Source organism: Arachis ipaensis, chromosome B8 (genome assembly GCF_059453495.1).
Source record: "Arachis ipaensis isolate K30076 ecotype BB chromosome B8, ASM5945349v1, whole genome shotgun sequence".
NCBI lineage: Eukaryota > Viridiplantae > Streptophyta > Magnoliopsida > Fabales > Fabaceae > Arachis > Arachis ipaensis.
Genome location: NC_142443.1, coordinates 34,151,593 through 34,166,591, shown reverse-complemented (window position 1 = coordinate 34,166,591; position 14,999 = coordinate 34,151,593). Strand labels below are relative to the sequence as shown.

The 14,999-nt window shown below is 41.2% G+C and overlaps 1 non-coding gene across 1 annotated transcript; it reads right to left on the bottom strand.

Moving 5' to 3' along the window:
• Nucleotides 1-270: 270 nt before the first annotated feature.
• On the bottom strand, nt 271-377 carry LOC148547657 (small nucleolar RNA R71). The gene has a single exon (XR_015898307.1). It is a non-coding gene; the product is annotated as a small nucleolar RNA R71 (small nucleolar RNA).
• Between the last annotated feature and the right edge of the window lie 14,622 nt (nt 378-14,999).

The following is a 14,999-nucleotide window of genomic DNA, read 5'->3' as shown; positions in this document are numbered from 1 at the left end:
ATAAAGACCACACTGCTCAAGTTGATACCCAAGTTTCATGGCTTACCTGCTCAAGAGCCTATCAAGCACCTGAGAGATTTTCAAGCAGCCTGTTCTACTGTCAGGCGTGATGGTGCTGATGAAACTTCAATTCTGCTGAAAGCTTTCCCGTTTTCTCTTGAGGGAAAAGCAGGAGAGTGGTACTACACTCAACCCCTAGCAAATGTATCCAACTGGGATACGCTCAGAAAAGAGTTTTTGGAGAAATTCTTTCGATCTGAAGTTACTGATAAACTGAGGAAAGACATTTCAACAATTGTTCAAGATGACAACGAGACTCTCTTTGAATACTGGGAGCGCTTCAATAATCTTCTGGAAGCATGCCCCCACCACAGGATTGACAAGATAGTGTTACTCAGCTATATCACACAGGGCATGAGGCCCCAAGATAAGACCACATTGCAAAGTGCTAGCAATGGGTCTATGAAGAAGTACAAAACTACTGATGAGGCATGGCAATTGATCAGCGACTTAGCTGAATCTACTAGGAATCACAGGCAGAAACAAGGCCGTTCAAAAGCCGTTGCAGAAGTATCCTCTAGCAGAGAGACTACTGCTCTAGCTCAGAGTATCTGTGAAATGACCAACTTGCTGAAGCAAATGCAGTTGAATCAACAACAAATTCAGCAAGCTCAACCTTCTCCAGCACAGTAAGGCCAACAGTTAGTCCCACAGAGAGTTTGTGGAATTTGTGCTGATTATAGCCATTATACTGATGAATGCTCGCAACTCCAACAGGAAGACAACATGGTGGCATCCACTCATAACTTCTATGATCGCCCCAACCAAGGGTACAATCAAGGTGGAAATAATAACCATGGATGGCAGGACAATTCTAACCAGAATTGGAGGGACAACAATAACAGAGGAGGCAGAGATAATCAGGGAAATCAGAGGTGGAATAACAACAACAAGCAGCAGAACCAACCTTATAGAGCACCTCACCTGAGGCAATCCCAAGGACCACAGAATACCCAACAGCAGACCTCTCAATTCACTCATCCTTCTTCATCTCCTAATGAAGAGCTACTAAAATTTTGTGAGAGAAGTCAATAGACCATGGAAAATAACATTAATGTCAGTCTGAATGGTCTGACCGCTACTTTGCAAGCTCTTGTCTCACAGATTGGATCAATGCATAATTCCAACAACCAACCTTCAAGTTCCACTGGAATTCCCTCTCAACCATTGCCCAATCCAAAGGGAGGCATTAATGCCATCACCCTAAGATCCGGAAACACACTGCAGGAGAGGAATCAGGAGGAACCAAGCCTACCAGACCACGCCTCAGCTGAAGAGGTAGTAGAAATAGAAGATGTTGAAGAGGAAGAAGACATACAGGACATAACTGAAAAAGAAGAAGCCCAACCACAGGAGGAAGCACCAAGAGGCGCAGGCACTGTAGAAAACACCACTCCCATTCCATTTCCACAACTTGCAAGGAAGCCCAGGAAGCATCTGGAACCCGATCCCAAAATGGTAGAAATATTCAAAAAGGTTGAGGTAACAATTCCTCTTTTTGATGTTATTCAACAAGTACCTAAATATGCAAAGTTTCTAAAAGATTTATGTATACATAAGGACAAAATTCATGAATTAGAAACTATTGCTTTAGGTAGTTCCATATCTGCTTTAATGGGAGGATTACCTGAGAAGTGTAGTGACCCAGGTCCTTGTATAGTTAGTTGTACTATTGGTGGAGTAGTAATTTATGATTGCATGTGTGATTTAGGAGCATGTGTTAGTATAATGCCTTTGTCTATATATGATATTTTGAGGCTCCCTCCCTTAAAAAGGTCAGCAGCTCGTTTTGTGTTAGCAAATAAAAGCATTATTACAGTGGCTGGAGTTGCTGAAGATGTTTTGGTGAACATTAAAGGGCTTACATTCCCCACTGATTTTTATATCTTGGAGATGCCCCATAATGACTCAGATAAGCCATCATCAATCCTACTTGGAAGACCATTCCTTAAGACATCAAAATTCAAATTGGATGCTTTTTCAGGAACATACTCTTTTGAAATAGATGGCCGCATAGTAATCTTCAATCTGCATGGAATCATAAACAACCCTCCAGAAGATCATTCTATCTTCCAGTGTGATGTCATAGATTAAACTGTAGCTGAAGTTCACAAGGAAGAGTTAGAAGAGAGGCACATTGGACAAGGTCCAAGTGTGGGGACCCTCTTGACTGACAATGAGGGCACCTCAGCATTTTCACAAGCTCCAGGCAATCCAGAGCCTACCCATGATCAGAAGTTGGAACTGAAACCTCTTCCTCCACATCTCAAATATGCTTATCTTGAAGATGAGCAGAAGTTCCCCGTTATCATTGCAAGGAAACTCACTTCCCAACAAGAACAGCAGTTACTTGATGTACTGAGGAGGCATAAGAAAGCAATTGGGTGGAGTTTGGCAGACATAGTAGGCATCAACCCTCAAGTATGTGAGCACAGAATATTTTTAGAAGAGGGAGCAAGACCTGTCCGTCAACCCCAAAGAAGATTGAATCCCACTATCTTGGAAGTTGTCAAAAAGGAAGTGACCAGACTATTGGAAGCAGGTATCATCTATCCCATTTCAGACAGTGAATGGGTTAGCCCAGTACAAGTGGTGCCCAAGAAGTCCGGAGTCACTACAGTGAAGAATGAGCATGGAGAGCTCATAGCAACTAGAGTTCAAAACGCTTGGAGAGTCTGCATTGATTACAGGCGTCTCAACCAAGCCACCCGTAAGGATCACTATCCACTTCCATTCATTGATCAAATGCTGGATCGCCTGTCAGGTAAATCACATTATTGCTTTTTAGATGGTTACATAGGTTATTTCCAGATTCATATAGCTCCTGAGGATCAGGAAAAGACCACTTTTACATGTCCTTTTGGGACTTATGCTTACAAGAGAATGCCCTTTGGCTTGTGCAATGCACCAGCTACTTTCCAAAGGTGCATGATGAGTCTTTTCTCTGATCTTATTGAGGACTGTATGGAGGTCTTTATGGACGATTTTAGCGTTTATGGTGATTCTTTTAGCCTTTGCTTAGATGGATTATCTAGAGTATTGGATAGATGTATTAATACAAACCTTGTATTGAATTTTGAAAAATGTCATTTTATGGTAAAACAAGGGATTGTATTAGGACATGTGGTATCTACTAATGGCATTTCTGTAGACCCAGCAAAGGTGAATGTTATTTCTAGTTTACCTTACCCCTCCTCTGTGAGGGAAGTCCGTTCGTTCCTTGGCCATGCAGGTTTTTACAGGAGATTTATTAAGGACTTTAGTAAGGTAGCACTTCCCTTATCCAGATTACTGCAGAAGGATATTGAGTTCGAGTTCAGTGAAGATTGCAAGCAAGCATTTGATAAGCTGAAGGCCGCCCTGACTCAAGCTCCAATCGTGAGAGGACCAGACTGGAGCCAGCCATTTGAAATCATGTGTGATGCTTCCAACTATGCAGTAGGAGCAGCGCTGGCTCAGCGTGAAGGTAAGGACCCTTTTGTTATAGCTTATGCATCTAAGACTTTAGATGCTACCCAGTCCAATTATACTACTACTGAGAAAGAGCTTCTTGCTATTGTTTTTGCTCTGGATAAATTCTGAGCTTATTTACTTGGTACTAGAGTAGTAGTGTATTCGGACCATGCAGCTTTAAAGTATCTATTATCTAAAAAGGAGTCCAAACCAAGGCTTATACATTGGATACTGCTATTACAAGAATTTGATTTAGAAATAAAGGATAGGAGTGGTAACCAGAATTTAGTGGCAGACCACTTGAGTCGCCTTGAGCATATTAAGGATGATCCTACTCCTATAGATGATAATTTTCCATTTGATAACCTGCAAGCAGTATCTGAAGTATTCCCTTGGTATGCACCTGTAGCTAATTATATAGTTAGCCGCACATTTCCTCCAAACTTTTCTAAGCATCAAAGAGATAAGCTAAAAAGCGAGTCTAAATATTATATATGGGATGACCCATATTTATGGAGATGTGGCGCTGATCAGATAATTAGACGTTGCGTATCTCAATCAAAATTCCAGTCCATTTTAGAGGCCTGTCACTCATCTGAGAGTGGAGGGCATTTTGGCCATCAATGAACAGCTAAAGATCTTAGACTATGGATTCTGGTGGCCTACTCTTTTTAGAGACGCTGCTGAATTTTGTAAATCTTGTCCCCCATGCCAAAAATTTGGTAATATATCCAGGAGGGATGAGATGCCTCAACAAATTATGCTTTTCTGTGAAATTTTTGATGTTTGGGGCATTGACTTCATGGGTCCATTTCTAAATTCTAATGGTTATTTTTATATATTATTAGCTGTGGACTACGTTTCCAAATGGGTGGAAGCAATTCCTACCCGCACTGATGATGCTAACACTGTTGTTTCCTTTGTGAGAAACCACATTATTTGTCGCTTTGGATCACCACGAGCAATCGTGAGCGATCAAGGCACCCATTTTTGTAACAGGAGACTAACAGGATTATTGAAGAAGCATGGGATAATTCATAAGGTTGCAACAGCATACCATCCTCAGACCAATGGGCAAGCCGAGGTGTCGAACAGAGAGATAAAGCGTATCTTGCAGAAGATAGTCAAACCTCATAGAAAGGACTGGAGCACCAGGCTACAAGATGCACTTTGGGCATACAGAACAGCATACAAAACACCCATTGGGATGAGTCCGTTCCACTTATTTTATGGAAAAGCTTGTCATCTCCCTGTTGAGGTAGAGCACAAAGCCTTTTGGGCAGTCAAGGAGTGCAACATGGGGATGGAGAACGCCGGAGCTGAAAGGAAATTACAACTGCAAGAACTGGAAAGCCTTCGCCTAGAAGCTTATGAGAACTCAAGACTATATAAGGAAAAGATGAAGGCTGCACATGATCAGCACATCAAGAGGAAAGAGTTCCAACCTGGGGATTTAGTCCTCCTTTCCAAATCTCGTCTGAGGCTCATGCCAGGCAAGTTGAGATCCAGATAGGAAGGTCCATACAAAGTAGAGAAGGCCGAACTGTACGGAGTTTATCACCTAAGTCATCCTTCAAGTTCTGAACTTATCAAATTTAATGGACAACGCCTGAAGCTATACCATGGTGAGAAGATGCAGAAAAACAAGGAGCTTGAGATCTTCCTCTTGGAGGATCCCCACATAGCAGAAGATTGAGCTAGTGGAGCGTCCAACTTACGGACATTAAAGCAAAGTGCTAGGTGGGAGACAACCCCCCATGGTATGATCGTTCTTTTCTTTATTTTTAGTTTTTCATATTCAATAACTCTTCTCTTTATCGGTACTTTCGTACATCTGCATCTGCATATTTAAAAAAAAAAAGGGAAGGTGCAACGCGACGCGACCGCATCAGCGATGCGTTCGCGTGGCAAGGAGAGGAGAGATATTTAAAAACGAACAGAGAGTCATGCTGGAGCGTGGCTGGAGGCGTGCCAGTGGCACAAATCAACCCACGCGACCGCGTCGCTGACGCGTCCGCATCGTATGGGCATAATGGCCTCCCATGCGGCCGCGTGCCCTGATTTTCGACGTAAAATGGGTGCACAGTTGAAAGTTGTGCTAGAGTGGTGCTGGACTGGTGCTGGACGCGCAATCCCCCTCACGCGACCGCGTGCCCCACGCGGCCGCGTCGTACCCCATTAACTGCCCACTCACGCGATCGCATGCCCCATGCGATCACGTCATCTACTATTTGGCATTTAATAAGTTTGAATAGAAAGTTGTGCGAGTGCGAGGCAACCCTCGCGCCACTGGCACAAACTGGGTCACGCGATCGCGTGGCCGACGCGACCGCGTCAATCACCTTAAGCGCAAGTCGCGCGACCGCGTGCCCCATGCGATCGCGTCGCTTGCGGCGTACAGTTTTCCTAATTTTGCCAAATATCATATCTTTCTCTTCTCCAAATCTTAATTTTTCTTTTCCCTCCTTATTTCTTCCTTCTCCCTTCTTCCTTCTATCTCACCTTCACTCTCTCTCGCTCTGTCACCTCCATTAACAATGTTTTATTTTCTTCTTCCCTCTTTCCTTTTCTACCATTCTTCTTACTTTATATGTTATTTTCTTTTCTTCTCTTTTTCCTTTCCCTTATTCATATTTTCTTTCTTTTTCTTTCCTTTTTATATGGTGTTAGAATTTTATTTGAGTCAATATTCTCCCTTATATGCTTGTGACTTGTTGCAAATTGTTTGGTAATTATATATTATTTTCTTTAAAGGGTTACTTGCATTACTTTCTATACCTTATTCACCATGCATGCTATGTGTTTGTAAAAAAGCCCATATGGCATTTTGCACTTCTCTATGTTATTCTACTATTCAATGCTACTTTTCATAAACTTCCTTTACTATTGTATTAATTAAATTAATTGTCAATACAAACGTGATAGTTTGCTACAACGTGATGCTTGATCTATGCTACTCATGCCCTTTGCCGGCATGCCAATAAACACCTTGCATTCACTTGTCATTATATGCACTAGCTATTTTCAACTAATGACTTTTCACATGTACTCATGAGCATGTGTTAATGTCAGTTACCTCCTAATGTGCATCCATCACCACATTTTCCGTTCTCTTCCTTGCTATATATCTCTTTGAATTTAATTTACTTTCTCTTCCCCTTTCAGGATGGCCACCAAGAAAGGAAAAGAGAAAGCTACTCCCAAATCCCCAGCAAGGAGAGGAACTAAAAGAGCACTAGTGGTAGAGCCTTCTTCAACTGCAGTCAAGCCCTCAACAAAAAGAGTTAAGAGGATCATCAAGGTTGATGAAAAGGAGAAAGCCTTTCCAGCAAAGGACACTGCGCGATTTCCAAATCGCTACTGTGAGCAGATGTTCCCTATTCTAGCTTAAAGGAGTTACAAAAACGAACACCTTCTTATCCTCCCGCCCAATATTGCTACTTTTGTTGAGCCACAAATTGAACGACGACACTGGGGTTTCCTACAGAGACAACGGAAGCAGGTCAATCTTTCTTGGGTAGTCGAGTTCTACTCTAACTTCTACCTGTCTACCCTGCAGTTTGTCTTTGTTCGTCAGAAGCAAGTACCCATTACAGAAGAGGCCATTCAAAAAGCTTTAGGTCTTCCCTCTATTCCAGAAGGATTGGACGCCTTTCAAGAAGCCGCACTCAAGCGCCAGATGTACTAATTTGACTGGGAAACTGTTCTCAGAGTTATCGCACTACCTGGCAGCCATTGGATCTACGGATACCATCGTACCCGCCCTAAGGGAATATCGGCTTTAGCACTTACCTTGGAGGCTCACGTATGGGCACAGATCATGTCCCATTACGTCTTTCCGAGAACTCACGAGTCCTCCTTCACTGCAGACATGGCCGTTCTACTATGGTGCATCCTTACAGACTAGCCTCTGAATCTACCAAGACATAACCGGAATGCCATGGGACACGTACAATTGCGGGCAACTTACCCTTTCCTGCCTTGGTCTCAGATCTTGTCTCAGCAGCCGGAGTTTCCTACAGAGCTGGAGACACCAAAGCCATGCTCCCACGGGATGATCAGTATGTCCCTAATGGGAAATACCTCAGACTTTCAGCAGCCACTACAAGCCTTCCTACTGCTCCAGTTGAAGATATTCCTTTTTCAACGCCACAAGCACCTACAACTGATGAACTGCTCCAGCAGATAATCAAAAGGTTGGATCGGCAAGAACAGAAAGCGAAGTTAAGAGAGCGCCGTAACGAACGCCGATTCAAACACCTCAAGGAGCTACTCAAGGGACACTTCAAGGACTCAGACACCCCGGACTCCACTTCTTTTACCAGCACAGGGAGCCATGATGGTCCCGACTATAGAGATACTGCTACCAGCCCACCCCTATTCCTGACAAATAGCACCGAGGACGGTGCAAATCCTTAAGTGTGGGGAGGTCGGTCAGTACCTGACTTCCGGAGGTAATTTCTTTTCTGTACACCAATAAATTAGGATATTTAGTTAGATTTTTCTTTTATAAAATAGGATAAATTGCATAGTAATAGGTTAGTTGCATGCATGCTCTACTTGATTGAAAAGACAATAAGTTTCTTCTAAGACTCTATCTTTGGAACAAAATTTCACTAATCTTTCACATTTTTATGATAAATTTGCTTGAAGTTGTATTTGGAACATGATGTTTAAGCTAAAGAACACACAATCTGTGAGGATTTGAGCCTTTATGCATGGTTACATTATTTAACCATAATTATTTTATTCTTGTGTGTTTACTTCTCTATGATTGTAATCTATATTTTGTTTTATCTTATATGTCCAATATTTATTATATTTGTATGCTTGCATATGATTGAGGCCATTATTTGTTTAAACTCACTCATCCAAATTAAGCCTACCCTTTTCAATTACCTTTGTTAACCACTTTGAGCCTTCAAATCCCATTTGTTCTATATTTCACCACATTACTAGCCTTAAGCAGAAAAACAATTGTATATCCCAAATTGAATCTTTGGTTAGCTTAAGATAGAATTGTGTGTGCTAGTTAAGTATGGGAAATTGTGGGAACAAAAGTTATTAAGGGAATGTGTCATGATAATTTAATGGGAATTTGGATACCTACCCATGTGAAACTATAAGAATTAAAAATCTATGAGCATTGATAAGCTATGTTTATTTTTGCCTCTATAAAAAAAATTTTAAATAAATGAATAAGGGGACAAAATTACCCCAATGCTGAATTGAGAATTCAAAGATCAATGCACATATGATAAAAATTAAAATAAAAAGTTGATACATGAGTATGGGATGTAAAAGGGGAATTCTGGGTAGCTAGGTATGAATTCTAAGGTTATGCAAGTTATATAGGTTGGGTTGAAGCTTGGGTTAATTAAAGATTCAATTTATAAGCTCACTTAACCATATATGTATCCCTACCCTACCTTGGCCCCATTACAACCTTGAAAAGACCTCATGATGTTTGCATTGGTATATTAACTGTTGTTGACTGGTTAGGAGAAGAACAAAAGTTAGAAAGCATGATTAGAGAAGGATAGAGTTATTACCCTATACACTAGAGAGATTAGAGCGTACATACATCATTAGTGAGGGTTCAATGCTTGAGTTTCCATGTTTCCTGCTTTCATGAGCTATCTTCTTGCACTTTTATCTGTCTTACTGTATGATGATAGAATTAGTGGAGTTTGATTTGTAATTGTTTTGAAGAGCTTATTTACTTTTGATCAAGTGGACAAGAATCATAAAGTTGCATTCATATATATATAGGATTGCATTGCATTGCCTGAGTTTCTACATGTTCATACTTATTTACTTTATCTCCTTCAATTAAGCATGAGGACATGCTAATATTTAAGTGTGGAGAGGTTGATAAACCACTATTTTATGGTTTATATTGTGTTTAATTGTGTGGTTTTATCATGATCCTGACCCACTTATTCATTAAAATAGCATGCATTTATATTTCCTTCCTGAAATTATTACATGATTGAAAACTGCTTCCTAGAGACTTTTAATTATGCATTTTACTTCTCCTTTATTCCATTCGATGCCGTGATCTGTGTGCTAAGCGTTTCAGGCTTAATAGGGCAAGAATGAGTTAGAGATTGGGAAGGAAGCTAGCAAAAATGGAAAGAACACAAGAAATTGAGGAGATGACCAGCGAGAAGCGACGCGGCCGCATGGACAACGCGACCGCGCGGAGAAGATCAAATCGCAGTGACGCGGCTGCATGGATGACGCGACCGCGCGAAATAGAAAAGCACGAGCGACGCGGAGGCGTGGACGACGCGCCCGCGTGGTGAAGCGAAACGCGAATGACGCGTCCGCATGAGCGACGCGATCGCGTGGCGTGCGCGATCTGCATAATTTACAGAATCGCTGGGGGCGATTTTGGACCCTATTTTGACCCAATTTTCAGCCCAGAACAACAGACTAGAGCCAGAGAACATGCAGAAACCAAAAAAACAACATTCATTCTACACAGTTTTAGTTTTAGATCTAGTTTTACTACTCCTCTAGGTTTTCTCTCTACACATTCATAGTTCTTAGGATTTAATTTTCTCTTACTTTTTGGCATTGGAACACTGAGAAGAGTTATTACCTCATCAAGACTTCGTCATTCTAGTTCGTTTTCTTTACTTGGCTTCACTCTTCCATGTTCTTTGCTTTGTTAATTTTACCATTGGAATATTTTTAGGGTTATTTAATACAAGGATCACTTTTACTTTTAATTGACTATTTCGATTTTTATTTACAATGTCTTCCTTTAATTCCTTTTTATATGCTATGAATTTTATATTCACAATGAGCGAGTAGTTCCCTAACTTGATGGGGAATTGATTGAAAGGAACCCTTGAGTTGGAAGGCTTGAAAGAAAAATTGTAATTGGGTTGATGGTTGGATTGCCTCCTAATCACTAATACCAATCCCTTTTAATTAAGTGGATTGCAACTTGTGAACGGACGTAGCATTCCAACTTGTTTGACTTTCCCTCACCTAGTGAAGGATAACTAAACAGGACAACCTTTAATTGTCAATTAATCCTGAGAGCATTCCAACAATAATAGGGATTCCAACTGATCAATTCCCAGTCAAAGGCTTTTATTTACATTATTCAAATTCACCAATTTAATTTCCTGTTTGCTCAATTCAAAACTTTTTGAAAACCTCTGATTAATAAAATAGCACACTTTTCTGCAACTCGTTGGGAGACGACCTGGGATTCATACTCCCAGTATTTTAAATTTCAATTTTCTGTGACATCTTTCTAAATTGATAGGCGGATTTTTGGCGAATTAAGAACTATACTTGCAACGTATATATTTTAACAATTTTTAATTCGCCAATTTCTGCCCGCATCACTCACCAAAGAACTGGATGACTTGACTAGGCAGAGATTACCTCAGAAGAGACAGGATCCTGGAAAATTCTCAATACCCTGTACCATAGGCACCATGATCTTTGAGAAGGCTCTGTGTGACCTAGGGTCTAGTATAAACCTCATGCCACTCTCTGTAATGGAGAAGCTAGGGATCCTTGAGGTACAAGCTGCAAGAATCTCACTAGAGATGGCAGACAATTCAAGGAAACAGGCTTATGGACTTGTAGAGGATGTCTTGGTAAAGGTTGAAGGCCACTACATCCCTGCTGATTTCATAATCCTAGACACTGGAAAGTGTATGGATGAATCCATCATCCTTGGTAGACCCTTCCTAGCCACAGCAAAGGCTGTGATTGATGTTGACAGAGGAGAATCGGTCCTTCAAGTGAATGAGGATTCCCTTGTGTTTATAGCTCAAGGACCTCCGTCTGTAACCATAGAGAGGAAGCATGAAAAGCTTCTCGCAATAAAGAGTCAAATAGAGCCCCCACATTCAAACTCTATGTTTGGTGTTGGGAGGCCATCATCATGCTCTGAGTATCCGTGAGGCTCCATGAGAGCCCACTGTCAGGCTATTGACATTAAAGAAGCGCTTGTTGGGAGGCAACCCAATCTTTACTTATCTATGTTAAATTTCTATTTTCTATTGTTATTTTATGTTTTCTGTAGGTTGATGATCATGTGAAGTCACAAAAACAACTGAAAAAGCAAAAATAGAATGAAAAACAGTAGTAAAAACAGAACACCCTGGAGGAGAAGCTTACTGGCGTTTAAACGCCAGTAAGGGTAGCAGAATGGGCGTTAAATGCCAGAAAGGGGGCACAGAGCTAGCATTTAACGCCAGAAAAGGGCAAGAAGCTGGCGTTAAATGCTAGGATTGGCAAGAAAGGGCGTTTTGCATGCCTAAGTGGTGCAGGGATGAGAAATCCTTGACACCTCAGGATCTGTGGACCCCACTGGATCCCCACCTACTTCATCTCTCTCTCCTCTTCACTCATTCACCAATCACCTCAATACCTCTTCTCCAAAAACCCCTCACCTATCAAATCCTACCCTCTTCTCTATAATCTCTTCACCAATCCACATCCATCCATCATAAAACCCCACCCACCTCACAATTCAAATCCAAACCACTTTCCCTCCCGAACCCACCCATACATGGCCGAACCCTACCCCTCTCTCCACCCCTATATAAACCCATCTTCACTCCCTCATTTTCACACAACATAAACATTACTTCTCCCCCTTGGCCGAAACACTAACCCCCTTCCATCTCCTCTAATTCTTCATCTTCTACTCTTTTCTTTCTTCTTTTGCTTGAGGAAGAGCAAACCTTCTAAGTTTGGTGTGGAGAAACCATTTATGGCACCAAAGGCCGGAGAAACCTCTAGAAAGAGGAAAGGGAAGGCAAAAGCTTCCACCTCCGAGTCTTGGGAGATGGAAAGATTCATCTCAAGGGTGCATCAAGACCACTTCTATAAAGTTGTGGCCAAGAAGAAGGTGATCCCCGAGGTCCCTTTCATGCTCAAAAAGGGTGAATATCCGGAGATCCGACATGAGATCCGAAGAAGAGGTTGGGAAATTCTCACCAACCCCATTCAACAAGTCAGGATCTTAATGGTTCAAGAGTTCTATGCCAATGCATGGATAACCAAGAACCATGATCAAAGTATGAACCCGAACCCTAAGAATTGGCTTACAATGGTTCGGGGGAAATACTTGGATTTTAGTCCGGAAAATGTAAGGTTGGCATTCAACTTGCCCATGATGCAAGGAGATGCACATCCCTACACTAGAAGGGTCAACTTTGATCAAAGGTTGGACCAAGTCCTCATAGATATTTGTGAAGAGGGCACTCAATGGAAGAGAGATTTAAGATGGAATCCGGTTCAACTAAGAAGGCATGACCTCAAGCCCGTGGCTAGGGGATGGTTGGAGTTCATCCAACGCTCAATCATTCCCACTAGCAACCGGTCTGAAGTTACTATAGACCGGGCTATCATGATCGATAGCATCATGATTGGAGAGAAAGTAGAAGTTCATGAGGTTATCTCCCAAGAACTCTACAAGGTGGCGGACAAGTCCTCTACTTTGGCAAGGTTAGCCTTCCCCCACCTCATTTGTCACCTCTGCATTTCAGCTGGAATTGACATAGAGGGAGACATTCTCATTGATGAGGACAAGCCCATTACTAAGAAAAGGATGGAGCAAATAAGAGAACCTCACCAAGAGCATGAGGAACTTCCTCATCATGAAATTCCTGAGATGCCTCAAGGAATGCATTTTCCTCCACAAAACTATTGGGAGCAAATCAACACCTCCTTAGGAGAATTAAGCTCTAATATCGGACAACTAAGGGTGGAGCACCAAGAACATTCCATCCTCCTCCATGGGGGAGGAGCAACAAAGGCAAGGAAGAGACATTGAGGAGCTCAAACACTCCATAAGATCTTCAAGAGGAAGAACAAGCCGCTATCACTAAGGTGGACCCGTTCTTTAATTTCCTTGTTCTTTATTTTCTGTTTTTTGAATTTTTATGCTTTATGCTTATCTATGTTTGTCTTTATTACATGATCATTAGTGTCTTAGTGTCTATGTCTTAAAGTTATGAATGTCCTATGAATCCATCACCTTTCCTAAATGAAAAATGTTTTTAATTGAAAAAGAAAAAGAAGTACATGAATTTCGAATTTTAAAGCAGTTTAATTATTTTGATGTGGTGGCAATACTTTTTGTTTTCTGAATGAATGCTTAAACAGTGCATATTTTTGAATTTGTTGTTTATGAATGTTAAAATTGTTGGCTCTTGAAAGAATGATGAAAAGGAGAAATGTTATTTGATAATCTGAAAAATCATAAAAATGATTCTTGAAGCAAGAAAAAGTAGTGAAAAGCTTGCAGAAAAAAAAAAGTGGCAAAAAAAAAGAAAAAGAAAGAAAAAGAAAAAGCAAGCAGAAAAAGCCAATAGCCCTTTAAACCAAAAGGTAAGGGTAATAGAAAGGATCCAAGGCTTTGAGCATCAGTGGATAGGAGGGCCCGCAGGAATAAAATCCTGGCCTAAGCGGCTAAACCAAGCTGTCCCTAACCATGTGCTTGTGGCGTGAAGGTGTCAAGTGAAAACTTGAGACTGAGCGGTTAAAGTCATGGTCCAAAGCAAAAAGAGTGTGCTTAAGAGCTCTGGACACCTCTAATTGGGGACTCTAGCAAAACTGAGTCACAATCTAAAAAAGTTCACTCAGTTATGTGTCTGTGGCATTTATGTAGCCGGTGGTAATACTGGAAAACAAAATGCTTAGGGTCACGGCCAAGACTCATAAAGTAGCTGTGTTCAAGAATCAACATACTGAACTAGGAGAATCAATAACACTATCTGAATTCTGAGTTCCTATAGATGCCAATCATTCTAAACTTCAAAGGACAAAGTGAGATGCCAAAACTGTTCAGAAGCAAAAGGCTAATAGCCCCGCTCATCTAATTAAGGCTGATCTTCATAGATGTTTTTGGAATTCATTATATATTCTCTTCTTTTTATCCTATTTGATTTTCAGTTGCTTGGGGACAAGCAACAATTTAAGTTTGGTGTTGTGATGAGCGGATAATTTATACGCTTTTTGGCATTGTTTTTAGTATGTCTTTAGTATGTTTTAGTTACTTTTTATTATATTTTTATTAGTTTTTAAATAAAAATTACATTTCTGGACTTTACTATGAGTTTGTATGTTTTTCTGTGATTTCAGGTATTTTCTGGCTGAAATTGAGAGACCTGAGCAAAAATCTGATTCAGAGGCTGAAAAAGGACTGCAGATGCTGTTGGATTCTTACCTCCCTGCACTCGAAGTGGATTTTCTGGAGGTACAGAAGCCCAATCGGCGCGCTCTCAATTGCCCGAGATTTGATGGCCCATACCGGCATTCCAAGTCAGCATAAAAATTCTGGCGTCAAAACGCCAGAACTGGCATAAAAGTTGGAGTTAAACGCCCAAACTGGCACCAAAGCTGGCGTTTAACTCCAAGAAAAGTCTCTACATGTGAAAGCTTCAATGCTCAGCCCAAGCACACACCAAGTGGGCCCGGAAGAGGATTTCTGCATCATTTACTCA